The sequence below is a fragment of the Prinia subflava genome, chromosome 1 (genome assembly GCF_021018805.1).
Source record: "Prinia subflava isolate CZ2003 ecotype Zambia chromosome 1, Cam_Psub_1.2, whole genome shotgun sequence".
NCBI lineage: Eukaryota > Metazoa > Chordata > Aves > Passeriformes > Cisticolidae > Prinia > Prinia subflava.
The window spans coordinates 33,338,715-33,366,250 of NC_086247.1; the positions used below are offsets into that span (position 1 = coordinate 33,338,715).

The window sequence follows — 27,536 nt, forward strand, 5'->3', positions numbered from 1 at the left end:
TTTTTGAGTTGTCTCACTAGCAGAAGAAAATATTGCAAGTTTTCAGCTAGTTGACTGCAAAGGCTTCTTTCTTTAACATGGGGGGGGGGGGGGGGGGGAGGGGGAAGGAGAGTGGGAAAGAGTTTTCCTTTAATTTGTTTGCAGAAACAATTGAACTATTTTTGCCCAATGCAAGAAAGCAGCTTAAAAAAAATGAAGTCACACAAGTATGGGAAATTGTATGCAGCACAGTAGGGCAAAATGTAACCATCTGAAAAACAAGGATTATGATCAAAAAAAAATTGGACAAGCCTAATTGCAAGCAGAGTTAGCTATACCACCAGGAACAATATATAATCTGCAGACAGTCACAGAACAACTCGGGGCTGCACATCCAGGCTAGAAAATGTCAAAAATAGCGACTGTTGCAGTGTAAAGTACAATTCGCCATTATCGATACGTGTGAAAACGTAAGGCTTTTCTTGTACGACAGGATTTCTGCATCACGGATTGCTTCTTGAACTAAAGGGCAATGTTTAACAATCGCCCTCCCGCCCTTAACAAATTTTAACTCCTGTATTCACTCCTCCAATCTAGGGAAAGCCTGCATCTCAATCCTCTTGCTGCTCCCATGAGTGAGATACAGCTGACACGATTTTCAGCATGTCTTCTTTTTCTTTTTTTTTTTTTTCCGGAGGCAAAGAAAGGAAATAAGACTGTATCCCCCCGCCTCGCTTCCCTGTTTTCGTGAATATGGGCCACCGAAAGCCGTAAGAGGGCTGACTGCTCCGGTCCCGCCTGGGAGCGGGGTTCCTCCAAGGACGAACAGCAAAGGGCCACAGCCAAAGTCTCTCCCTCCGAGGGCGAAGGACTTTGTTTTTCCCTTCCCCTTTCTCCCTGGCTCGGGTGCCGCGGAGGAGGCTCCCGGGAGCGCTGCGCAGGGCTGCGAGCGGGGCGGCTGCCATTGTCCCTGCGGGCGGGGCGCGGAGCCGAGCCGAGCCGGGCCGGGCCGAGCAGCCCCGGCCGCGCCGAGCGCCAGCGGCGAGGGGCGGTGGCGGCCCCCGGCCCGCGCCGCGCTGCCGCCCGCCCGGCCCGGCCTCCCCCCGCCCGGGGCCCGGCCGCTGCCGCCGCGCCGGGGGGCAGGGGGGAGTGACTTGTGCCTCCCCCTGCCTCCTCCCCGTCCGGCCCTCCTCTGGGTAGAAGGGGAGGAGGAGGAGGAGGAGGGCGAGCGGTGGGAGGGTCTCCATTGAAATAAACAAGCAGGCAGTTATTAAAAAGGAACATGGCGGCCGCAGCCCCAGCTTCAGCTTCATCTTACAAAGCGAAGGTCAGCGCCGGCGGCAGCGGCGGGAGACGGCACTGACCCCGGTAACGGCTCCCGCTCGGCCGGGGGTGTGCCCGAGCCCCCCGCGCCCGCCCGGCCGCCCCGTGCGGCGCCGGGGGCCGCCCGGGGCCGCGCCGGTGCGCGGAGGGGCGGCGTTGGCGGGCGGCACCGCGGCCGCGGCGAGGCGGCTTCCCCCGCGCCGGCGGCGGGGGGAGCGGGGCGGGGGCTGCGGCCCCTCCGTGGGGAGCCGGGGACCGCGGGGCCGCCCCTCGCCGGGGCATCGTGCTCGCACCCCCGCGCCCGGCGGTGGGGGGTGGGCGCGCGGGGTGACTTCTCCGGGACGCCCCCGTGTTTCGGCGAGGGAGGGGGGCGTAGGGCACCCCACCCTGCCGGGCCGAGAGGGACGGCTTCCTGCTCCCAGGCCAGGCGGAGGTCGGGTGCCGCCTCTCCGCGCCCCTGGCTGGGGGGGGGGGGGGCGAAAGTGCGAGGAACCGGGAAGGCGAGGGGCTGATCTGGGGGTCAGGGACTGCCCCGGCCGGGCCGGGGGAGGAGGGGGCAGCGGGGTGCGATTTTGAAGGGACTGTTCGGGACGTTCCCCCTCACCCCCACCGCGCAGCGATCGCGAAACTTGAGGGAGGGTCTCTCCCCGATGACAAAAGGGGCGATTTGGGGAGCAGAGCGGCGCACGCCGCCTCCCCCTCCCCGGCTGACAAGGACTCGGTGCGCGGCGGCGCGGGCCGCTCCGCGCTCCTTCCGCGGGGCCGGGCCGGGCGCCCCCCTTTCCGCGCCGGGCAGGACCGAGCCGCCCGGCGCCCTCTCTCCCCTTCCCCCTGCGCAGGGCGCCTCGCCGCCGCTCCGCGCTCTCGGGGGATGCGAGGAGAAGGAGGGGGCGAAGCGGGCAACTTCTCTAACTTTGTGCGCGGGGGTTGTGCCCGCCCGTGCGCGCAGCGCCGGGCCGGGCCGAGCCGCGGGGGCGGGCGGCGGGGCGTCGCGGCTGCGTGCGAGCGAGCGCAGCCCGGGGCGCCCGGCCGCCGCCTCCCCGCGGCCCGGGGAGGGGTGGGGGCCCGGCCGCCGCAGTGCCGTGTGTCTGCGTGTGTGCGCGGGGCGGGGAGCGGCGGCAGGAGGAGGGGAAGAGGAGAGCAGCCGGCCGGGCGCGGGGCCGGGGTCCCTGGGCGGGTGCCGCTCCGCTCCCTCCCGCTTCCCCGCGGCGGGCGGGGCGCTCCGCGGCGAGCGGAGCCCCGCGCGGGGGAGGGGTGCGGAGGTGCCCGCCGCCTGCGCGGAGGGCGGGTCGCGGCCCCTCCCCGCCTCCGCGGAGGGCGCTGTGTGCACCGCCGCGGGCACGGCGCGGCTCGCAGGCTGCGGGGCGAGGCGTAACCGGAGCCGCGTCCCTCCGCTCCCTCGCTGCCCCTCGCTCCTTTGCCGCCGCTTGGGCCTGAGCGTGCCCCGGCTCGGGGACCGCACGCTGCTCTTGCCGGAGAGGGGCATTCAGGCCGTGTAGTTTGTGGGAAACCTGCTCGAGAGCCCGGCGGAGAAAGGTCGGGGGGAGGGGAAAAAAAAAAAAAAAAGGCAAGGAGATTGCTGGTAGTCACCGGGAAGTCGCGATATCTTTATATCATGATATAGACTTAGTTTGAGTTAGCCCGTATACTTCGGTCCGAAGTGTGTGTATGTGGGACACTGTATAAATGCGCTTGCAATTTAGCCAGGAGAGTCTCCTTGTGAAAGGAGAACAGCCTGCTTGTTCGATAATAATCAATTGTTTTTATATTTCTTTCTTTCTTTCCTTTTTTTTTTTTTTTTTTTTTTTTTTCTCTCAGAGTAGTAAGAAGCAGGTGAATGGGCTTTAGAACTCAACCCATAATGTTTAAGTATAATTTGAGCTAAGCATATAGTGCCTGGCTATGGCAGTTACAGCAGAGCTCTATTGCCACTGTAAATAAGTAAGCATTTAAGACTGCCAGTCTTTGTACTTAAAGCATTTTTTTCCTTGTTGTTCTTCCATTGTGGCTGAAGGCAGTCATTTGGATTTTATCCCTTTGGGTTTTTTATGTACTGAACTATAAAAACAGCTCTAGTCAGTTAATTTCCTAGCTCCTTGTAACCAACCCAGTGGCAATGTTGGGCCACCTGGTGGGCTCCTCTCCTGGGGGAATCCTCTGGCAGTGCCCAAAGGGAGGGAGCTGACAGTCTCCTGTGTTGGATGCTGTTTGAGAAATGACCATGTTGTATACTATTTTTAATGTCATACCAAAAATATTGCACCCCAAAGCAGAGATCTTGTTTTCTTAAGCACAGCTTAGTGTGGATAGAAGCTGGTTGTTTTATCACACTTAGTGTAGGTACTTGGTGCCTCCTGCTTTTTTCCAGAACACTTGTTTGTTTACGTCAGCAGTGGTGGCAGAAATAGGATATACCAGCTTTGCACATATTTCCACGTACAGACGTGTATGCAAGCACATATGGACACTCATGCATTTTGTATCCCTTACTTTTGCATTTGTGGCAACAGCTCTTTGGGGACTGGACATAGAAGTTGGCTCTGTTGTGTCATATGTAAATTGCCCCCAAATGGTTAATCCTTAAGAGTGAGAAGCTTAATGTTCATAGGAAGTCTTGGTTATCTACAGACTTAAAGAAAATACTTTCTCACGGACTCAACCTTCAAAAACATTGAGTACAACTTGAAGAGGAAAGGTTCATCTTTTTTGAACATCATGCAATATTTTGAAGAATCACATTATTTTTAATGTTTTTATCTCGATGGACGTTATGCAATAAATGCATGTAAAACGTGCTGCAATCACCTCATCTCTTTACTCACTGTACTCTTTTATTTCACATAAACCCTGACGATTTCTCAACTTTGTATTTTCTCAGGCTTGTGGTCTTTACTAGGGACAGAATCCATGTCTGATGTGGTTCTTCAGTATCTCTGCAATGTCTGAAGGCACTTCTTTACTAAATGTGTAAATTCCTCATTGTGTGTCCTGCTGGTGTCAGTGCTAAATTTGAAACTCAAGACGTTTGAGGAAGGAATACTTTATTGCCATCAAGAATGGTGCTTTTGGAATCAGTTTAAGTTTTTAAATTGGAATTGTGTTATTTGAGAGAGAAAATAAAGGTTATTTCCGGTGGAAACATTAGAAAATATAAGGGATTTGTTCACATGTAGTGTAGTGTATTGCATTAAACCGAGACTCTGAAGTAAAGATTAATTACTTAAGAATAATGTTTATGTTCTTATAATCATTTAGAGCGTAGCTTGCTCATTAGAAGGCTGAAAGGCTCTGTTGGAAGAGTAAGCCCTCTGAAGTGTTGGCATTCCCAACTTTTCCCTCTGTCCTCCAAAAAACCAGTAAGAGCTAGCCCATCTGCAGGGAGCCCAGATTTTGCAGCAGGAAGAACAAAGTCAGTGAGCGAGCCAGCTGCTGCTACAATGCCCACTGTCTTCTGCTCCTTGCCTTTGTTGCTGATGTCACCGTCTCATTGGCAAAATCTGGGCTTCCGCGCTCAGCTGGAGTTTCTCTAGCACCTGACACCAGAATTGCAGAGGCTTAAGAAGTCTAAGCCTTGAGGATGCTGTCAGTTCATTTGAAAGAAAAATAACGAACCAAAGACTGCTACCAAATTTAAATATAAACATAACTCTCTTTGTCTGCCGAGCACTGATAGATTGTGCATTGGAGAAGGGGAACACTGAACTAAAACTGTTCTTGCCATGTTCAGTTCTTTGTACATTTGCTGTGGCTGGCCTCTCTAAACAATGCAGTTTGCATGCAAGTAGGTATATTTAACAAATTCCACACATTTCTTCAGTGTTCTGATAGGCATTAAAATGCTCAATATTCATTTATATCCATGTTTGGCTTTAGAGGTCAGAGGTTAAATGTTTTGTTACTGTATATACTCTGCCGTGTGACACAGCATTTTAAACTAAGAACACAGTAACATTGACAATTACTTTGTAGAAGGCATATGTATAACAGCATCCATTCATCCACCCATTTTCTGCTGTTAGTTAACTTAGTTACAGACAGCTACTCTGGCAGGATCCCCTATTTTTATTTTTAAATGAGGTGAAGTTCACTGCACTACTTTATTTTTGTTAGTTGTTAAAACATTCTTATACTTCTGGCAGCAGATAATGACAAATTCTTCAGTGTAATGCTGGAAGCAAGGGAGGCGGAGAGGGAGAAACAGGGAGGGAGAGGAGGGGAAAAAACCCTCCTGAGCATATGGAGACATCCAGAAAAAGATGTGCATCGTCAGCTGTGATTCCATTGTGTGCTTGCAGACAGGATCTGAGCTCTTCTTCTCTTGGGAATTTAAACCTTACAGAAGTATTCTTTGGCTTTTACCGTCAGGGTAATGGAGCTTAGATAACATATATTTCATGTATTTATTAGAGATAATATTTTGATAATGTTTTATGATTTCAGGGAATAAAATACAGTTGCCAAGACTCCTGCTCTGTGTTGGAATAGCATGTTAAACAGTCATACGTATTGCTGAAATGGTAACTTTGAGTAGTAAGAATAATTTTGAATATTACATCAGTGGTTACGTATTATGAAGGCATCTTACCAGTTCTACAGTTAGTAGTTTGTCAGGAGTATTTACATTATGCAAACACTCCCTATGTTAATGATTCAGTAGCTTAGCCTTTTCAAAACATACCAAGTAGAAATCTGACATGAAAGAGGACAGGTTGTATAGTTTAATCAATTTAGGATACAGAATTAGAAAAAGTAAAAAGAAAGACAAAAAACCCAGGGAATGTTTTTGACAGTTTTAAGACAAAGCAATTTTGTCAGTGTTGTGAGTATTCAGAAATAGCATTTATATGATGGAAAAATGAGTGGAAGAAATTAATTTTCTTTCATTCAGTCCTACATTTATCTATTACCTAGAACAGTCTTTCCTCTCCTGAGCATCTGGAATACTTTTGCTGATTTTATACAATTATTTTGAGTTGATGAATAGTTTGAAAAATAGATCTTGAATGTCGTAGATTTGCTGCACTGCATTTTGGAACTGTTTATGATTTTTCAATCTTTTTCTGTGGAAATTGCACGTTATTCAAATTAAAGACTAATGGAAATTTTATTTAAGAGTTCTATTGATATATAATGGAAACGATTCCTATGGAAAATGTATCGTCATTGGTGTGCTTGACATCTTGAAGTTTGAAATTAGTTCATTAATTTAAACGTCTGAAGCTATACTGCAACATATTAACAATATGCACATTTTTTTTCTTCTGCGGCTTCATCATTATGCTATTCCAAGTCTTGCATTTGCTTAAATGGCTTCCATAACAATCTCCCATTAATACGCTTACTGACAGATATTATTTTTCCTTTGCTCTCATTTTAGCAGTTACAACTGATAGTAAATCTCACTCTTTCTGTGAGTGTGCTCCCTTTACTTAGGTATTCAGAAGCTTGTTTGGAATGTGCATTTGCTTTTTGCAGCTAGGATGCAATGTCCTCAGTAAATCCTATTTGCATTTTTCTCTTTGTTTTTGAACTTCAATAAGTTATTTTCTGTTTGGAAAGGAAAACTTGTATTTTGCTAGAATAGTCCCCATTACATGGAAACCTTTATTGGATTACTGAAATGGCAGAGAGTATAGGCAAAAAATTAATTAAAATATCTACCAAACGCGTTGATTTATCCATGAAATTTAGGTAGTATGGATCACATGAGTTTCTATGAGGGGACATAGTGAGAACATATATCTGCTGTGGTGTTGACTGAGAGTTGCTATTTTGATGCTTTTTTAGTGAGCTCTGTAAGACATATTGTTGCTCTTGGGTAGGATTTATAGTGGGCATATCACAATTGGCTGCTTTATTGGCTGCCTCAGTGGAGAAGCCTGGGATTGAAGAATGAGCATGGAAAGTGAAAGAACATTTTGCTTGTTAAGTCAGAATTATTATGGAATTTTACTCTTACTCTGCCTATGCTGTAATTCATCTGTGTGTGAACAGATTTAGTTTTTCATTGCTGTCAGTATTGATCTCTAATGAGCCTGGCCCATGGATTTTGAAGAAAATCACTCCAATTAAAAACAATGCAGTTTGTCACCTGTTTGTACCTCATGGATTATGTAGGAGATACTAAAGTGCATTTAAAAAGAAAACTTCTTGAGAATAAAGGAAAGTCTGCCTGTGAATAAATTTGAGAGTATATACGGACACTTTTAGTACGCATATTTTTATGAACTTACAAATTCATCATATACCTGTGTGATGGAATTAGAAATTAATTTAAAAAAAAACCCCAAAAACCTCAAAGCAACTCAAACCCTAAGAAAACCCAAGGTCATAAACTTTAATACTTGTGAATCTGAGAGTTCAAGTATCATCTGGGTACAGAGGAGATTATTTTTTTTTGTTCTGCTTATACCATGCTTTGAGTTCACAAAGTAGCCCTTCAGCCCTTTGTCTTTACTCTTTCAAAATTATTGTCAGGACTTGCTGACCAACCACTTATATCTTCTGAGAAATACATGTGATTATTGTCAACTAATTTCACTTGCTGTTCTCATTCAGCTTTATACCTTGGTCTCCACATACATGGACAATGTCCTTATCCTATTTTATCCATTTTCTGAAATAAATTCTTCGTGGACAATATTGAGTGTATAGAAATAAAAAAATAATCTCCAATTTTCAATTACAGTCTCAAGGAGAAAAGCTCTTCATCCAATCTAAATCTTTGTATTTTTTCCAAAATTAAAATTTACATCTAGAAATCTACTGTTTTCTTTAAGAGATTCCAGAAGAGTTGTTGCCATTGTCTTGGGTGCAAAAAAAGATTACTATGTTGATACTTTACAGGGTATAAAATGTAGCTCTAATAGCATAGTTTAAAGGGGTTTTTTTATTTTAATTGCTTGCCAATTTTTGTTGGCATTTGCAGTGCAAACACACTTTTGCTTGTTTTGCTGGATTTTTTTAAAGCATTACTTTGAAACAAAGATACTGAATTTTTCATGAGGCCTCAAAATATTTTCTTGGTACAGTTCTGTGTGGAGCTAGTGATAACTGCACGATGGTGAGATCATTTGTGGCTCCTTTTCTTCTTAGTTTAGGAATGATGGAACCTGAAGGCTGGATGTAGATGAGAAATGCCTCCCTAAGCTCACCAAGTTCATGCTCACTAAGCTTGCATGCTGTGGATGATCTCTTCCAAGTGTGTCTGAAAGTGGCAGCTCTCACTCCCTTTTAGCTTAGCTGCAGTTTTTAGCGTTGATTTCGTGTGTTTTGTTCACAACAAACTTTTTATGGACCAAGGAGGTAAACGCATCTTAGGTACCTGGAACAGAGACCAGAAAGGAAAGAAGTGACTGTGCACAAAAGGAAAATAAAGGTGTAAAGTGTTCTGAAGTCAGAAGGCAGACAGTATGCTATTCTTTTCCATATCAATTGTTTTTAGTTGAGGTTTTTTGACCTTTAAAACCATTTTCTTTTATTCTTTGTGGGATGGGGGATTGGATGGTGGTGTTGGAAAATGGCAGGTGTGGCTGTGGTTTATTCCATTTTTATATCGTAGGTAATGTTGATAATTTGGGAATTGTTCAGGTCATGAAGGCAGTGACCTGCTCTTCATGTGGGCCTTTGTACCCCACTGTTAACAGAGCTACGCCGCTGTGAGACCTGGCTTCATGTGAGAGTGGTTTCCCTTGGCTTCTGAGGGTCATCCCAAGGAGCTCCTGATTTTTGTGGGATTGGGTGTAAATTTGCTTAGGCATAGGTGGTAGTTGGCTTGCTTTTTCCCTGTGTCCAGAATGGGCTTGAGAAGGGAAGGCAAAGGACTAACAGATAATCTCATTGTCCATATTCATGTTCATCCCTTCTTTTCTTCACTGACGGTCTAGTTTAGTTAGAGAAATATATCAGAAATATACTAGGTAACACATCTATTCAGTTACAGCAGCCTGTCACTGGTTGCTCTATAATTCAAGAGGTTTTTTTGGGAAGAAAGATCTCGTTAGTCATGTTTTTGTGTTTCAAAGGTAGTGCTTCTGCTGTGAAGCAAAAATGCATTGTCTTTGTTTTCAGACAATATTATTGTTAAACATTTTATGACTAGAACAAATCAAAATCATCAAAGCTTGTTCTTCCAGTGGGGCCTTGTGGACACAACTGTAATGGTCAGGAGCCACACGATTTATGTATAGACTCCTTTGGCAGCTGTATTGGAGGCCACAGAGACCAGGAGGTGGGATGCAAAAATAGGGGAAAACAGCAGGAAAATAAAAGTGAGCAGGCACATTAGTTGTCAAGAAACAAAATGGCAGTAGAGTACTCATTCACTGATGCCCAGCAGGTAAAGGACAGGAGATGAGTGGGGAATGCTCCTGTTTGCACAGGCAGTATCTTGTTCACTGCTCCTCAGGGGAAGAGGTCTCCCCTCTGTGGGCTGCGGCTGCAGCCCCTGTCTGCTGCTGAGACTGTGACTTCTCTTGGGTGTCTCTCTGAACTGCCAAAAGATCTAGAAGCTTACTTAAAATTTTATTCCAAGACAAGAGGATTTTTTCTGTCAAACAAGGATGCACTCAAAGCCCTGAGTTTGTGATCCATAGAGCTTGTGTGCTTTTTATTCCTGAGAAAATAATGTAGTCTTATCTTCTGTGTGTATATTTTATATAAGAATACTTCTTTGTTAGTGGTGCCCCTAAATAGTCTGTTACTGTAGTGGTATCCTGTCTGTGACTGAAAGAACTTATACAGGGTTTCTTTGAAGAAGGTTTCTGTAAGATGGCAGAAATAACAAAGAGGTTGATTCTAAATTCTTGAAGCATAATTATTTTGTGGTGTTTTTTTTTGTTGTTGTCGTTTGTTGGTTTGGTTTTTTTTTTCTGATGACTCTTTATATATGACTAGTATATCTTTAGTTTTATCGGTGTTCTCATTTATTTTATGTTCTGCCTTTTTATTTGTCGGAGTAGGAAAGTAGAAAACTCTTCTTTGCTAGTTTGCTTGGATATATTTGACATAAAGTGCTATTTGACCTACAAACAGAAATTCAGGTAAAATATTTGTGTGGGCAGTGTCACACTCCTCCTTCCCTGAAGAAATATTTTGCTGTGCAATGTATGGCCTCTGTTCTGTAGGACTCTTTACTGCTTTATGGGACTCCATACGAGTAAAAGGATTTCTATTCACTGATGCTTGTCACTTGAGTCAGGAGTATTTTAAGTGGAGGCTGAGAGAAGAAACATGCTTCTGTACATGCAACTTATAATAATGATTGAAAGAACACCAGTTTCTCCTTTTTAGAGATTTGAAACTAATGTGCTGTCAAATCAAGCAGTCAACCAAAAAAGGAACTAAGCGCTTTCAGAGTTCTCACAGATTCTTCAGTGAAAATAGAGGCTGTGTACTGTATAAGTTAATGTAAACATTTCAGCTGCTATCACTGTGAATTTGCAGTAGGCAGCAGGTAGAAAGGAAGTTGTGTGACTGGAGTGATTGTGGAGCTGGAAGGGGGTTGTAGTTGTGTCTGGAAAAGCAGATAATGCTCTGCAAAGTTTGTGTTTCCCTTGTTGTGTTATGCTTAAAACGGCAATGTGCTAAACATCATATTTTTGTTCTTCTATGCCCATCTCCAAAAAAAAAAAACAACAAAAAAAACCACTAATATTTTTGTCTCAAATTTGTTCCTAGCATGACTGAGATGTATCTGAGTAGTGAGGACCCCTGCATACACAGCCCCTAGAAATCATCGTTTGCATCGCTGAGTCTTGGTGAGTTGTCTATATCCTATTGCATTTAATTAGATTGTGTTGCAGTTTTATCTTCTTCACTGGGGACTTTGATGCAAGATATCTTCAATTGATTGTGTGGATCCAGCAAAACAAAACTTGCTTATAAGTAATGTGTGATACTGTACACTGAGTGGGAATACTAACGTTTTAGAAACTTTGAAAATAATAGGGAGACTGGTTATGGAAGCGGAGGGTCCTTGCTTTGGTGCCAGGACCAGGAATGGAACTTCCTGCTAAGAAAGAATATCACTTGATCCCTTCAGCCTTTCTCATTGGGTTTATTTGATATTTTGTACTGTAACTAAGGAATTGACATTTTTCAGATGTGCTGATTATGGTCTGTCTTATGGCAAAGGTTGAATATGAAATAATACAAGCCTTTCCATCCAACTCTGTGCACTAATAAATTACTTAAATTGAGGGTTGAAATTGGTATAATGACACTGATGACTTAAACTGCTTGTTGCTCAAGAATTACTGTCTGATGACTCCATCAGGCAGTGCTGTGCCTGTTTAACTCTGCTCTCAAGAAGGGATAATACCACTGAGAATTAGAAAAAGAGACCCCTGCGGATTGTTTAAAGGCAGACTAATAATAGTTTGGTAGTGCACTGAAAGAAAGTAGAATATAAATGCTGTGGTTTTATTTTAGGTATGTTTGATATACCAGTATATTCACTTGGTATAAATCTTTTACAACAAATACACATTTGAGATTTTATGTGAGAACCTTTTCAGTGTACTCATGAATAAATGTTGTCTTTTAACACATAGAGTGACTTATTAAGGTCAGAAATATGTATTTTTGAGGCTTGTACACTAAATATAGAGGTGGGAAATGAGCCTGCTGAAGGAGTTTTTAGTTGTTTGGGGGATGACTGTTTATAAAATGCCAACCAAATATGGATAAAATTATGTATGCCCACATGAGGTATCATTTCCTCTTTGGTTAATTATGTTCAGCAGTTTTTGCAAACTAACACAGCTTTTCTTTAAACTTTCCTAATTTTCTAGCATCAGGGAATGAGAAAACAGATTAAGCAGTTTTCCAGTGCTTTTTTTCTGTCTTTTCCCCATCTCAGTTCAGATAAAACACTCTGGAGTTCATTCTATTCAATGAAGTTTATAATTCTGGTTAACAATTTGTTTTTGTTTTATATTAACTTGAAAATGCTTAGCCACAGAGATGTTATTACTTATTTACACTTATTACTTACACCATTGTAATTATTATTTATTTACACTACTTACCTGAACTGCATAATTGTAATGTGCAGGTCTTCTCAATAACGATCTGCTTTTGTAATCATTTAAGCAAATTGTTTAAAAAAAATGCAAAGACTCTAAAATATTGTTTTCCTAGTGAATAGCACTCAGAATAAGCTAGGTGTGTATAATAAAGAGAAAAATGTCACTGCCAGAATTCTCTATAGAGAACATGAAATTTTGTTGTCAAGTTGATAGTATGTTTGTTTTCAGTTGTCTCAATTTCAATTTTCGATTAAGAAACAGAATGCATTAGGGATATATTAAAATAAAAAGTAATTTCCATATAATTGCTTGTGGTTTTTTCCTAATTAATTTATGTGGAGAAAAAAAAGAACACAATCTTTTCCTTAGTGTTGCTACATTCTGCGCTAAAACTATAGATTTGCTTGATACAGTGATAGAAAATAACCTAGTAACTTTACAGATGATCACTAAAACACAGTTGCTGAGTTTAGAAAGTTCAAAACCTGTAATAACAGCAAATATGACATGAATATTTGTATATGAAGTCTATGGTGATGACATTGAGGAACAAACCACTGTAAAAATGGGCGTCATGAAAGGATTTATAGTGCAAGGATGAAGCAGAGGGGTAGTTTTCACTCAAAATATCCTTTTGCTTTAAAGTGTGGTTATCTCTGTGTTCCTATTAAGACAGTTCAGCAAAAGTAGGTTCCAGAAGCCGAGGGATAGTTTAGAATTTTGGTTCCAGTGAATCCTTGGAAATTTTTCTATTGATTTTTGAGTGTCCAGGGCTTCACTGCTGTTATTTGACATGCTTGCATGTTCACCTATTCTGTTGCAAGATCAAAGAGCTGTAGCTGTTTATTTTAACCAGTATACTCATCTGGAATTATACTAGTGTTGGAAGGATCCGTCAGCTGGAGTGTCATTTAAGAAATCCTGGCCTTGGCTTTTGACTAGTGTTGCTTGGGGAATTATAGATGTTGGCTTTGACTGTATGTTATGAGGCTGTACCACGACTCTGAAATTGTGCACATTCAGCTTGTCTACCACTGTATCAAGATTTTTGGAAAACAAAACTACTAGTTAAAGCTTATTTGGTCTATTTTTCATCTTAGTTGAGGAAGTGGGAAGCAGCTGCTGTGTGCTAACAAAAAACGGGATGCAATTAGAGTGATGATAAGTTTAGACTTGCAAAAAACCCAAACAGATAAAAAAATCTGGTTTAATTTCCAGTCTAAAAGTTACCAGTCAGAAAACATTTTTTTTTCTGTCTCTCCCTTTTTCATGAAGTGGTTTGCTTTGTAAGGAATATTTCTCAGCAAAAAGAACATACATTAGAGAAATCTCAGTTTTCTGTCACTCTTGATCTGGAGAGTCTGTTTCCATCTAACTTTGTAGTGATTTCATTGTCGTTTGTGTTGTAGTTAGTGTCAAGTATGATAGAAAATATTTTTGTGTCTATTCATTCTGAGTTATAGCCCTTGTTGTTTACAGCTGTAGTAGATAGAGAAAATTCTGACAAATGTCTTATTTTTGACTGTGTTCTCCTCATACATGTTTGTGTAAAGGGAATGCTGTCAGAAAATGAAGTGCAATACTGAAAATAAGACTACCTTATATCGAAACAAGTTTTAAGAGCCTTGGGTATTAATTTAAGCATGCAAATGAGGAACTTACAGTAGATTCCAAGTATCAAACCTGAGTAAGGCAGAGCTCACTTCTGTGGGCTTGCAAAGCAGGACTAGAGTGGTGCTTACCTAGAACTCAAGTCAGTTCAGAGCATCCTAATTCCCACAGAAGCTGAAATAAAATATAGGTGTGTGTAATCTTTATGAATCTGGTCTTCTCTGTGAGGGATACTTAATCTATGTTGAATTGGTTTGTGATAAATAAAGGGAATGTGTTTTCATTGCTAGACCTCAAAACTGGGGAGTTGTGTTTTGCATGAAATGTGATAAGATTATTCTGTGTTCAGTCACTGCTGTTTAGTAGTGACATTAGTTAGCATGAATTGCCTATGAAGATGCTTGTAAAAGTGGATGCTTGATTATGCTGAATTTAGTGTAATCAGTGTTAAAATGATCCTCCTAATCTGAGAGTGGAGTTCTGTGTGGGTGGTACAAGAACTGAAGTATTAGGAAATGAGCATCTATTGAGATTTATACAATTGCACCCTAAAAGCTTTTTTCCCCTAAAATTGGAACTGAGAGTTTATAAAAAACATTGTTTTGTGGGAAAGTTGAAACTTACACAAATGTAGTATATTGCATTTCTTTCCTTTAAATTTTATGAAAATCTAGAGTACTGTAGAGAGAAAAATCTTATGCTTGCAACTAGCAGAACTAGATTTGTTAGTAATTAAAGTACTTTAAAAATACTTTTGTAGTTTTGAGGCCACAATGTTCAAATTCATTTTAAATCTGGATTAAAGTATTCTTATATATGTAAAAACTCATTACCTACTGTAAATGGATTTAAATGGAGTGCTCTGTCAGTGAACTTTCTACTGCATTGATGGAACCAAACTTAATATATATCCAGGACTGTTGAAAATGCTCATTCAATTGATTGAAGCTTGCCTTTTGTATATAGTTGTATCCTGGAAGATTATTTTGAACATTACAGTTTCAGTGAGATAAATAAAAAAATATTTAGGAAATGGGATTGCTAACTTGATTTTATTCACTTCTTAAATATTGGTTTTGACTTAGTAATGGACTTTGCTAAGATTTTTCATTTCTTACCTTGGTAGGAACCCTTTTATATGGACAAAGTTATACTGTATTAGCATTAGCAGAAGAAATAGCTGTCATTATCATCTGTGGAAAATCAATGTATATTTTATATATAGATTGATGACATTGTATCACCAGTATTGGAGCCTAGGAATTCTAGAGGGGTCAAGAACAGGACAACTGAGCACTTGCATCATCAAAGAAGATGAGATGCATTTACTTGGGCAGATTTTCCTCTGGGCCTGCCTTTAGTCCCTGATATGGGAAGAGTGAAATATTTACACGGCTTGGCTCTTGACAGTAAATAGTATTAATTAAATACAGGGCTTGAAAATGACACTGGTATTTCAGATGAAGGCCAGCAGATTTTGCCTTGGCTTTGTGGAAATTGAATTCCAGTAGTCTGTTTATTTGACAGCATTATAGTACAATACTTTGAGGTTCATGGATATTTGTGTACATTAAAGTGGGTGAATTTTTCTAATACCACATTGTGGGGATGTTAGGCTCAGCAGACTTATATGCTGTAATGGTAAGGAAATTTGTAGATGATTATAATATAAAGTGTTGTACAATGTGTTTCTCTCTGATTAATTTGCTTTTATATTAACTGGAGTGGCAAGAAATTACAGGTTTTATTTTTAAAACAAACTTTGGATGTTGAAAAATTCAGGTGAAAGGTCCTAGATAAGTCCCAGAAGTTCAGTATTATGCAAATGATTTAGAAATACTGGTGAGAATTACAGTATCATTGTGCAGGGCTCTAACTATTGGAATATGTAACAGAAACCTCCTCTAGTCATCTCACCACAACCAAAAAAGGGTATTGACGCTCTTCTGTACACTATATTTGCCAACGTGTTGTAAATGTGTTGCTAGAACTCTGTTTGCAACTGTGGCCATGATAAATGAAGAATATGCTTTGTTCTCCTATTCCAGCATCTGTTTTTATGATCTAGATTCTTGCCTTTTTTTCATTATCAGTACTTTTCTTCCTTCAGTAATCCCAAATCAATAAACTGAGCATTCTCTATACACCAAACTCTGTATCTTTCAAAATAACAACAATAGGCAAACCAGGAATATTTAAAATTAGAACTGAGAAAATAATTAGTTTTATAGTAGGTATTGCAATTTGATTTTTTCTTGAGGGAAGCTGTAGTAGTGTCAGGAGGAATTAAAATGTTTCTATTCATGTTTTTTTCAGCGTGTTTTTCTTAACTTATATTTGAATGTTCTCACTTAAACTTTAAAACATTATCCTTACAAGTAACACATTGAAGATCCCTTTTTGCCTTGGATTCCTTTGTCCTTCAATATCTAGGTACCTATTTTACTGGTTTAAGAGTGAGATATTCCCTACATTTCTTTCTTCGGGTCATGAGCTTGAAACTACTGTGTGGTGACACACTTTAATAGTATTTTAAAATGGGATAAAATCATCAACATTTCTCTAAAAGTAGGTGGCCAACACATGAAATTTCACTTGGGTTAATTTTTATGGCCTTTCAGTTTTCAGTTGTGGTTTTTTGCTTGGCTTCTCTTCACAGATCCTGGTTAACTGTGTTTTTATTGCTTAGTCCTGCTGAACAGACTCATGTAAAACTTTTTCTGTCTCAAGTTACAGTATGTAACTTCCAGAATGTATCCTGTGGTGGGATGGGGTTTATCTACAGCTGATGGTACATGGAGCTCGATGCATGACTACTAATGTTGAAAGTATTCCTTGTCCCTGACTGTGATTTAAGTCTCTCCTTCCTCATCAGCTTACTCTTTTGTCAATATCTAAGTTCTAGGCTCTTGATCAGCTGTATTGGGTTTGCGTGGCCAAGCTTTGGTAATGGGTAGACTCTTTGAGAAGCTCCTAGAAGCTTCCTCCTCATCCGGCAGAGCCGATCCCTGGCAGTGCCAAAGATGGATGGGCTGCTGGTCAAGGCTGGGCCAGTAAGGAGCGGTGGTAACGCCTCTGAGATAACGTTTAAGAGGAGGAAAAAGAAAGTCCTTGCACAGTGGTAATTGCGGGCAGAGGAGAGTGGGGCGGGAATATGTGAGAGGAGCAGTGTGCAGACACCGAGGAGGAAGAGGAGGTGCTCCAGGCACCAGAGCTGAGAGGAGGCTGTGACCCTGAGGGAGGCCCACGCTGGGGCAGGGTCCTGGCAGGGACCTATGGAGAGACGAGGCCATGCTAGAGCAGGTTTTTTGGTAGGGCTTGTGACCCTGTGGAGGACCCACAGGGGAGCAGCCTGTCCCTGAAGGACTGCACCCCATGGAATAGTGACCCACACTGCAGCAGTTTGGGGATGGACTGTTGCCCGTGGGATGGACTCAGATTGCAGCGGTTCGTAGAGAGCTGTTGCTCCTGAGATGGACCTACTTAGAGAAGTTCATGGAGAACTGTCTCCCATGGGAGGAACCCCATGTTGGAGCAGAGGAAGGATTCCTCTCCCTAAGTAGTGGCAGAGACAAAGGGTGATGACCTGACCGTAACCCCCAGTCCCTCTCTTCCTGCACTGATGGGGGAGAAGGCAGAGCTGGGAAGGAAGGAAGGGTGAGAAGAACGTGTTTTTAAGGTTTTATTTTACTTCTCATGATCCTTTTCTGATTTTGGTAGCAATAAATTCATTTAATATCCCTGATTCTAACCTGTTTTGCCTGTGATGATGTTTGGTGAGTGATGCTTTCCATTCCTTAGCTCAGGAACTCGTTATACTTTCTTTCCCCTGTCCATCTGCAGAAAGGAGTGGGAGACAGGTCTTTGGTGGGTGTCTGGCATCAGACCACGGTCAACCCACTACATCAGCATTGAAATAATTGAGGAACCAATACCAGCAAGTCAAACTGTATAATGGTATCGTTGCCACACTTAAAACATACTCAATACAAATCTACAGAAGAAAAAAAACCCAAACCAACCAAACAAACAAAAACAAAAACAAAAACACCCCAACAACAACAACAACAAAAACAAAAAACAAAATAACCAAAACAAACCCCACAAAAATCCCCCACAAAACAAAACAAAAAACCCCCAAACAAACCAAACCCAAACTACCCCAAACCAGCCCATCTTATATGAGATATCACCTGCTATTTTACCACTGTCACACCCCAGCCATGTTACCATCACTACTATAGACCACAGGCTATGTGCCACAAACTACATGCTTAAATAGATTTGTTCTATTAATTTTCAGCCTTAGTTGGTTAGTGCCAAATATGCTTTGTATACAGCACATATGTTTCACAATAGTATGCATTTATTTTTGAATACAGGCATGGAACCATGCATACATATGGTGCTCTGATCCTGTTTTAGGAACTGAGGGCACTTAAAGAATAAGAAAACCCTGACAGCCTGCTGCTGCTGAAATTGATTCCAGTAACAGTGGTTGTCAAAGTTGCCTCTTACTGGTCCTCTTATTTGCTTCATCACTCAGTTTCTGAACTGTTTCCTTCCGCCCCCAGCTTCCAGGAAAACTGTTTTGTGGTTTTCTGATACAATCCTGTAAAGCTTTGGGATAGTCCCATGGTTTCCGTCAGGACAACTTGATCCATGGTTGTGAGACTTTCTAGGGAGTTAGACTTACTTGTGTGTGTGTATTTTGAGGGGGAATTGCTTACTGAAAATTTATTTTTGGCTAGCTTAATGAGTTGGCTGGAATTTCATAGGTAGCTTCATTGAGGAAGGGGGGAAAAGTCCCTGCTAATCAGAAATGCTACAATGGCTCACTCAGGAAATTCTGAAATGAAGAGTTTTGGATTTCAAAGCTAGAGTCACAGCAAGACTCAACAGTCAGTAGGCCACACGGAAGCCACCTGCGTGGGTACAGCCCTGAGCAGGGTGCAAGGAGAGGGCTCCTGCAGGGCCACCATCTCAGTGGCACAGCCCTGGGCAGAGGGACAGCTGATGGCTCCCTGCCTCCTGGCCTCTGGGCTCGCTCCCTGGCTGCTCCTGGGCCCAGGGTGGCCCTGCCTCTCCATCGTGCCAGGCTGGGGACGGGCAGGGTGCCAGTGCTTTACAGCTGTGGCCGAGCGTCACCCCCTTCGCCCGGGATGGCTGCAGGAGCTGTGCCTGGCCTGGCAGTGTGGTAGAGCCATCCTTGCTGAGGCAGGGAGAGGCTGCAGGGCAGGCAGCAGCACACCTCTGCCTTCTGCACATGGGCAGGGGGTGCACAGCAGGATGGAGGGGGGAATTGCACTGCCCCGATTGGAGCAGAGCTTTGCTTGTGGGTCTCCTGCCTCTTGGGAGGTGGCTGCTGTCTCTGGGCTGCTCGGTGCTCCTGAGCAGAGCCAGCTGCCTCTGGAACAGCTCTGCTTTTTTATTGGTGTGTAAATACTTTGTCAGAGAACTGATTTTCCTACATGGGAGGTGAGCATCCTATCTGTTTCATGTGTCCTACAGTAAAGGACAGTAGTTTCTTCTCTTGCCTACTTTTATAGATGTAATTTGTTTATCTGCTACTTATAAGGTTTTCTTCTCAGACAAGGTACTGCAAAGGAAGCTAAGGTATACATTCACAGATATATTTAGCAATCACATCCCCTTGTGGATGTTCTTAATGCTTTGAATAGCTTACCCTACTTCAACATGAAGTAAGCTATCTGAAACAAGGGCATTTTTTCCCGGTGAATTGACTATTTGCCCAACTTGTAACAGTTTTAAAATACGTGTTTTTCCTGTTCAGTGGCTGAAATCAAAAATTCATTATAGGCACAGCTCTGCTCCTTGTATTAGATGTATCATTGTCCATAATTAAATGGATGCATTTGACTACAAAGATGTAATACAATTAAAGTTTCACATGGTTGCCACTGCGTATGCCATCTTTTCTTTCCAAATCTATTGCTGAGGTCTGTGTGAGGTGTTTCCTCATGTAAAACTGATGAATTTTTGAAAACCTGAGAAGATCAAAATGAGACCTATTTAGATATCTCAGAGCAATTGAGAAGTAAAATGTGAGCTATATATAAAGTGACCAGCAATGGTAGAATTGAACTCCTAAAAATTTAACCCCACTGGGCAGTACTGTGTGTTATGGTGGGAAGGGCCACATGCTGTAACTTTTCTTGCTGTCAACATGATTTGGAGACAGCTCTTACTGTTCTGATTTTGTGGAAATATTGCTGTATAAGCATAGTGGTAACTTCTTTATAAATGAGCTGTACTCAGTTCGTTACACTTGTGTAAATAATTTTCACTCAAGTTGTATTGCAGAAGCTGAGAAAGGATGACTGTGAACCTGCCCTTAGAATTTCCTCGGGGGAGTAGGGACTTTTTTTAAGAGACAAGATTCTGAGAAGGGAAATAAGGTTCCTTGCAGAAAGTTTGAGCTAACTGGCAGTACAGGAAAGATGAAAATGTAAAATCCAATATCGGGTCAAACCTACTTCTGCTAATATTTCATTTGCATTAGCTGAATGTAAAGACAACATTGTATTTTATTGGTTTTTAACTGATTTTGCTTACCACTGTCAGGGGAGGAAGTCACTAAAAGGGAACTGGTATTTTCTTGCACTGACTATGTCTTGAGGAGGAGAATAAATTAATGTAAGATGGTTTTCTGTGCACATGTGCAACAACATGAGAATTTTTATTGCATATTTTAATAATTTAAAATGTGTGGGGGTTTTGTGTGTGTGTTTTTCCATGTTGTAATTTGTGCTGGTTGCAGTACTAGTTTTCAGTTCTGTCTTGTTGATTTGTTTAGGATACCAGGTGATATCAGCTACTCTTATGCCATGCTTGTGATGGGTTCTGTGGCTCTTGCTGTGCTAAGCTTCTGCTGTTGTGTTGAACAGGCAACTAAAATGATTTATTCAGGCTGGCTTACAATCAACTACAAAAATTGAACATAGTGTTGCCTTAGACAACTTCTTTTTATTTGTTTTTTTATTTAACCAATAGTTTACATAAGGTGGCAGGAACATTTTGTAGAGTTTAGGGACTCGGAATATTTGCCCCTGCATGTGATTGAAATTTCCCTGTAGTTATATCCATGGGAATGAACTTGCATAGGTAACAACAGGGATGGAGGCAGACCCCGTGCTAGAGAGCCAGGAGCCTTTTCTTCACTGCCAGGTTTGCCAGAAATGTATTAAACAAATCACTTGAGCTTAAGTTCCTCATTTTCTTAGCTGTAAAATGGGGTCAATTGTCATTATTTTCTCTATATGCAAAATTCCATTTCATTGGTATTTGTGGATTGCGTTGAGAAAATAAATATGTTTATGTATTTAATTTCAGAAAATATAAATAAAATGCCTACTTCTCTTTACTAGTGTGAATTAATACTGAAATTGTAAAAAAATGCTAGGGAGAACTTGCCTATTAAAACATTGAAGCAGTGGCCTTTTGCTATTTTATTAAACAAGAATCAGCCTAGATTGTTTTGAATTAGCAGTATTTTTGTCTGCTTTTGTTATGAGATAAAACACCAAGTATTGACTTAACTTCACATTTCACAGGAGAAGAATTAAAAATTATCCCTGTGGAGGGTGACTATGGAGTTACTCTTTGAAATTCTAATTTAACACTTCAGTAATGGGTCAAGCCTGCTCTGAATCCTCTGTGGGATTATTTGATTTGCTGTCCGGTTAACCTCAAGGAAAATGGGATGTCTTTAAATTACTAGGGGTGCTAGCTATCACCTTATAATGAAACCAAAAGGGAAAATTTGTTGTTTTGAATTAGGATTGTGACCTAATGATTAAGGCCTTGTATGGATGGGGCTTATTTTTAAAATCTAAATTAAGGTTGAAATTGTAGCGTGGTGATTGTTTTGTTTTGTTTTTTTGTTGGGTTGGGTGGCTTTGGTTTTTTTGTGGTGTTTTGTTTCGGTTTTGGGGGGTTTGTTTGGTTGGTTGGTTGGTTTTTTTTACTGACCATCAGCTTTCTAACTGGAGATTAATATAATTGAGTGATAAAGGGGAAATGTCTTCTTTAACTGGGGGGGAGCTGGGGTTAGGGTTTTACTATTTGTTTTGTCTTTAGTGTTATTTACACATGGAGAAGTTTTTATTTTGAATGTTTTTTGAATGTTTTTTGCCCCAACAGGGAGAATCAATATTTTTTTCAAAATAAAATTGATTATGAAATTCATGTGACTGGAACTGAAGGGAGTTCTGCTTGGTCTAAGTACATAAAGAAGCAGCTTGTATATTTTGCAAGTTTATGCATGTAAAGTTTATCCTGCCAAAACATTTAAAATTAATTTGCAAATTACTGAAATACAAGTACTCAACTGTTTTATGCTGTGTCATACATGAAGGGAATATTTAGCAGTTATTTAGTAACTTGAATTTGATGGAGTAAAAGCAGGGAGATTTCAGCTAAAAATTAACTTGCTCCAACATTTTACTTTTCGCTATTTTATATTGGAAATTGGTTGCATGTTGCTGTTACATTTTTTTTCAGCCACACTTCACCTTTAAAAGTCATATAACAAAACCAGTCATACCTCAGCAGATTGCTTATTTCTCTGTCTCACAAGTTAAACTGATTTTGTTAAAAAAATCTCTAATCTGTGATGTCATAGGGTATAAATTAAGACAATGAAAAGCTCAGCATAATGCATCATTTTTAATGATGAGGAGTATTGAATGGAGACAAGCTGTGCAGTGTGCATTGCCTGTACTGAGAATATTCACAAGACTTTTTGACATCAGTTTTGACATGAGTCGTGGGCTCAGCTCCAGCACTGTTCTGAGTGTAGCCTGTCCTACAGAACTTTCCATTGCCAATCTGCCACACACCACGTGCCTGTATTTCACTTAAGATTTCTGATTTGAGTAACTGGGTCTATACATAGTTTGAATTGCATATTTAACAGAATGTACTTATTGTTGCTTCTGACAATTTTTTGTTCCTTTTTTAAATTAATGCAGCTATATTTGTTATAGTATAGTTTGATATGTATCATTTTAAAATCAATTTTAAATTGTAAATGTTTCTGAAATTGGTAATTGATATGGAAATTAAAGTCTTGACCAAGTCTGAGGATTTGCAATTTTGGGAGGAAATACTAATTAAAACAGCATAGTCATCATTTTTACACATGTAGGGGAAGGGAATTTTTTTAGGATATGAAAGTTTTTTTGTACTCTCTGAGAGCTGAAACTTATGTAACTAACATAGTGCAATAAGGTTTATAAAGAGAAAAAGGATGCACGTTTATTTTACAGTATTTTGATCAAAGGTTTGTTTACAAAAGTAAAAAAGAGACCTGTCTACTGCATTAAAATGGATGTAATGAAGTTCTAGTTGCAGCAGAAGCAGGCAGGGCTGGGCTTGCAAGCCTCTATCTGAAGAATTGCTAGCATGCATGAGCTGGGCTGCTTGTCCACTTCAAGCTGGATAGCTTTCTGGTGATAGGAGAGGTCCTACAGCCACCCCTTTGCTGGTTACTAAAAATAGTGGTGCTGGAGTGAGGAGAGTGCAGCAGCTCAGCACCAAAAAACTTCTGCAGCCTCCAAACAGCAAGATTGAACAAGGAAATGGTTAAATCAAAACACACCATCTCTCTGTGGTAGGCAGAGTTACAGGGCAGCTCCTCTCCTGAGTCTGGCTTGGGCAGCATTCCCTGAAGGTCACTCGTTCCAGCTTTTGGGGAAGAGGGTGGCTTAGAGAAGCACTGGCAAAAGAGCTTGTTAGGCAGTGTCTTATTTGCTTGTCTTGTTTTTCCTAGGGGGAAATATTAACCAAAGTGTCTTAGGGGAGCATGGGGAGTCAGTCAGTGGCCAGACAGAAACTTCAAAATATTACTGTGAAATAGAAATCCTCAGATTGGGGCTCCTATGAAGAATGAAGAAGAGTAATTTTAATATTGACAGATGAAGTCCATCTTGATTTCTCTTCCCCCTAACTGTGAAGTGACCCTTCAGAAGGTGAAAGGTGGCTCAAACTCTGATGAGCTGAGATTTGGAGATTTCCTGAATATAAGCTTACATGTTTTGCCAAATGATATGGCCACAAATCCTCAGGCTTTCTCTAAAATTCCAACTTGACTTAAAGAAGAAAAAAAGAATACCACGTAATGACATAATTTACACAGGCTGTTTCATGTGACAATGTTGTTTTTGCTATGTACTGTTTTCTCTCCATTTGATTTTTTAACAGTAGATTTGTAGTTTAAGCGGTATTTCAGATGTGCCTTTTCTTCAGTATTTATGTACAAAACATCACTAAGGATAAAAGAAGGATTGCCAATTTTTCTTTTTTTTTTTCAAGCTTGCTCATAGCATGCACAGAGAAGTGATAAATATGTTGACAATCCAAATGGAAAACTTTTTCAGTATCGTAGGTATCATTTGTCATGAAAGAACTAGTCAGTCAGCAAACCATTTGTGTAGGTAATTCATAAGACGTTTTCTTTTTGTGATCACAGCATTTCCCCCAATGGCAAGAACTGCTTTCATGTGAAACCAGTAGTAAGAACATGTATTGATGTATTTTTAATTTCGTTTAATGTAATTGAACACCTGGAAGTAGACAGGACCATAATCATGTGAGCAGCCAGGTTTCTACAGGACCCCAGTTTGCAAATGGCTACTACAGTTATTTAGTGTCTAATCTTTGTTCATGATCCTAATTTAGTGGCCTGTGCCATTGTTAGGATTGGTTTGACATCTGGCCAATATTCCTAACTGCTTACTATTAAGTATTTAGCATGCTTGTGGCTCTGTGAGAAATTAATATATATTAAGGTTCACAACGGTCTCGTGAAGTAGGGGTTGTACAGGAAAGTCAATGGCAGAAATTAGGGTAAGAGACTGAACTGTGTGTCTTCCAGGTATTAATGAGAAAATCAGTAGGGTGATGACTAGCAGCAAATAAGATAGTTTAATTTGTAAGCATTGATAATAGCTCAGTCAACTGGGTTTCATTTGTAGAAGCAGACTATCACAGAGGGAGAAGTTGGTGGCTCAGTAGTATCTGTGCAAACAAGCTCCATCCTGGTGAACTTTTTGCCTTCCAGATCTGTGCTGTGTTTGTATTAGCCGGGTCTTTAAATACAGAATAAATGAACAAGAAAAATAACTCTCTGGCAAAAACTAAGATGAACACTTCATAAGGTGTTTAAGAAAAACAATCTTGATTTCCTTCTCTCCCCCCTGCCTTCTCTGCCTTCACAGTCTCTGCTTTCTGCTCATGTCCAGCTAAGATAATATAGTAAATGTCTGAGCTCTCGCAAGTAAGGCTGTCACATTGATGTTTAACTGACTTTGAAACACTGCAGCTGTAAAGGGGAAATGAATTCTGTTCTCTGTCAAAGCCTGTAAAAGAGTGTTTGTTTTAGCAGCTACTGAAGATGAAAGTGTTTATTCCATGACTGCACTGGTTGTCAAAGCTGGACATATTTTCCAGTATTAATAATATTTGGAATTTTTCATTAGTTATCATTTCCTGTTGGTTCTTGAAAGGAGTATTGAGATGCTGATCACTGTCTCAATCTTTTCAGCTCTTCTGAATCTTTTCAGCATTTGAATGGAAATCATGGAATTCCTTTAGGATGGGGGTGTATGTGTGCATAGGCATATGTGATTATGTATTATGTAAAACTTTTAAAGCATTTGCAAATGTCTGATACTTTTTGATCCCAAAAGGCAATAGCTTTTTGTACAAGAGACAGAGGGGCAGCTCTTCCAGTTTGTCAGGTGATGGAAGACTGTACCTAATATGCATAAAATGCAACTTATTATTACTCATCTTGTTTTTTCAGATGACTTCTGTGCAGACTTTTGCTCCTGATACATAGTGTTCTCTTGGTATGAAAAGACTGACCAGAATCTGGGTACTTACTGTTACTGAAGCATATGTTATGCTGTGTAATTTATTTCAAAAGTAGCTTATCGCATGCACTTACCAAAGCCTTGCCATTCAGCACAAACTAAATCCTTCTGAACTGTTTCTAATGCAGTGTTGCTATAGCGAGGTGGGGGGGAAAGGTGAGGTAATGGAGTTGGAGTATTTTTGGTTTGTTTGGCTGTTTAAGACAGATCATCTAGAGCTGAAACTTAATTAAGTGTAAGGGTTTGAAACTGGAAACAATAACCATGTTAAGTAAGCATGTCACGATCTTGGCATCATTAGGAGAGAGAGCAAGCAGTGAGGGAAGCTGGATTTGTGCTGGTTTTGCTTCCAATGGTATGCAACTTACTAATTACCTTTGCTGTGAAATGATTGGTAAAAAGCCAAAATACTGCTTCCCTATTTCGCTGGGATCCTTGTTTTGAGAGGATTATACTTCCTAGTGTTTTTACAAGAATTACATGGATGCCAGAATGTTTCCCAAGCTTCTCTTTGATGATCGGTACAATGTAACAGGGAAGGCTTACCAAAAATGACTGAGGAAGTGAGCAGGAGAGAGATAAAAAGGTGTGAGAATAAATGAATCTGATAGTTGTGTATTTATGTATCTTCCCTGCCTTTGTTCTTTTTAGTCTGGTTTCTGAAGGAAGTGAAACCCATGTGATCATGACTGATATAAAACATGTTTATGTGCGTTTGTGGGATAATCTGTGTGTGTTTGCCCTTTTCTTCCACTGCCCCAGAGGAACTGTGCTTCTGCACGGTATAAGAAATTACATCACCAGGTATATGACTGTCATCCTGTTTGTGAAAGAAAGACCTTACCTGTTGACAGTCCTTGTGTGGCATCAGAAAATCATTATGGGAGAGCAAAATTATGGATGGCTGAGGACACAAAGTCGGTCAAGTGCATGTTTGTCAAGCTAAATTTCGATGCTTCTTACTCTCTGCTTGTCAGTTGGGGATTGAAACACCTTTTCATGCCATAGAGGGATTATGAGGTTTAAGACTTTTTATATTAAAAATCAGAAGATAAGTTATAGGAAGACACTGTCTTATGTGTTTCAAAATCTGTTGAAAAAAACATGTACAATATTAATATAATCTTCTGAAATATATAAAGGTATTTCAAATTTACAACTCCTTTCTTTATAGAAGTGTGAAAAACTCCATACACTTGAGAAATTCAGGTTAAATATGCAAATTATAGATACTTTCATTGTACAAAATTAAAATTACTGCTGGTAGTTGTGGTCTGGTTTTTCATCTATGAATTAGCCATAATGTAATATCTTAACTACGTTTCCTTTCCCGTTTCCTTTCCCGTTTCCTTTCCCGTTTCCTTTCCCGTTTCCTTTCCCGTTTTTCCTTTCCCGTTTTTCCTTTCCCGTTTTTCCTTTCCCTTTTTTCCTTTCCCGTTTTTCCTTTCCCGTTTTTCCTTTCCCGTTTTTCCTTTCCCGTTTTTCCTTTCCCGTTTTTCCTTTCCCGTTTTTCCTTTCCCGTTTTTCCTTTCCCGTTTTTCCTTTCCCGTTTCCTTTCCCGTTTCCTTTTCCTTTTTTCCTCAGTCTTTTGATTTTCAAGGTAGAGGCAGAAAGAAAATGTGCAGTATTCTCTGTCAGTGGATCAGTACATGCCTTCATTTGTCCTTCCCCACATCTAACATAATGATTCTGACTG

At 40.9% G+C, this 27,536-nt stretch overlaps 1 protein-coding gene across 2 annotated transcripts in view; it reads left to right on the forward strand.

The window, feature by feature from the left end:
• Window positions 1-1,192: 1,192 nt before the first annotated feature.
• Window positions 1,193-27,536, forward strand: part of NCOA2 (nuclear receptor coactivator 2) — a 188,770-nt gene continuing 162,426 nt past the window's right edge. Inside the window, exons 1-2 of one of the 2 annotated variants that reach the window (XM_063392769.1) lie at window positions 1,193-1,306; window positions 10,981-11,060. The gene's annotated coding sequence lies outside the window, so the exon portion shown is untranslated. Of the gene's footprint in view, window positions 1,348-10,980; window positions 11,061-27,536 lie in introns of both variants that reach the window. The other variant, XM_063392760.1, reaches the window with a different exon arrangement.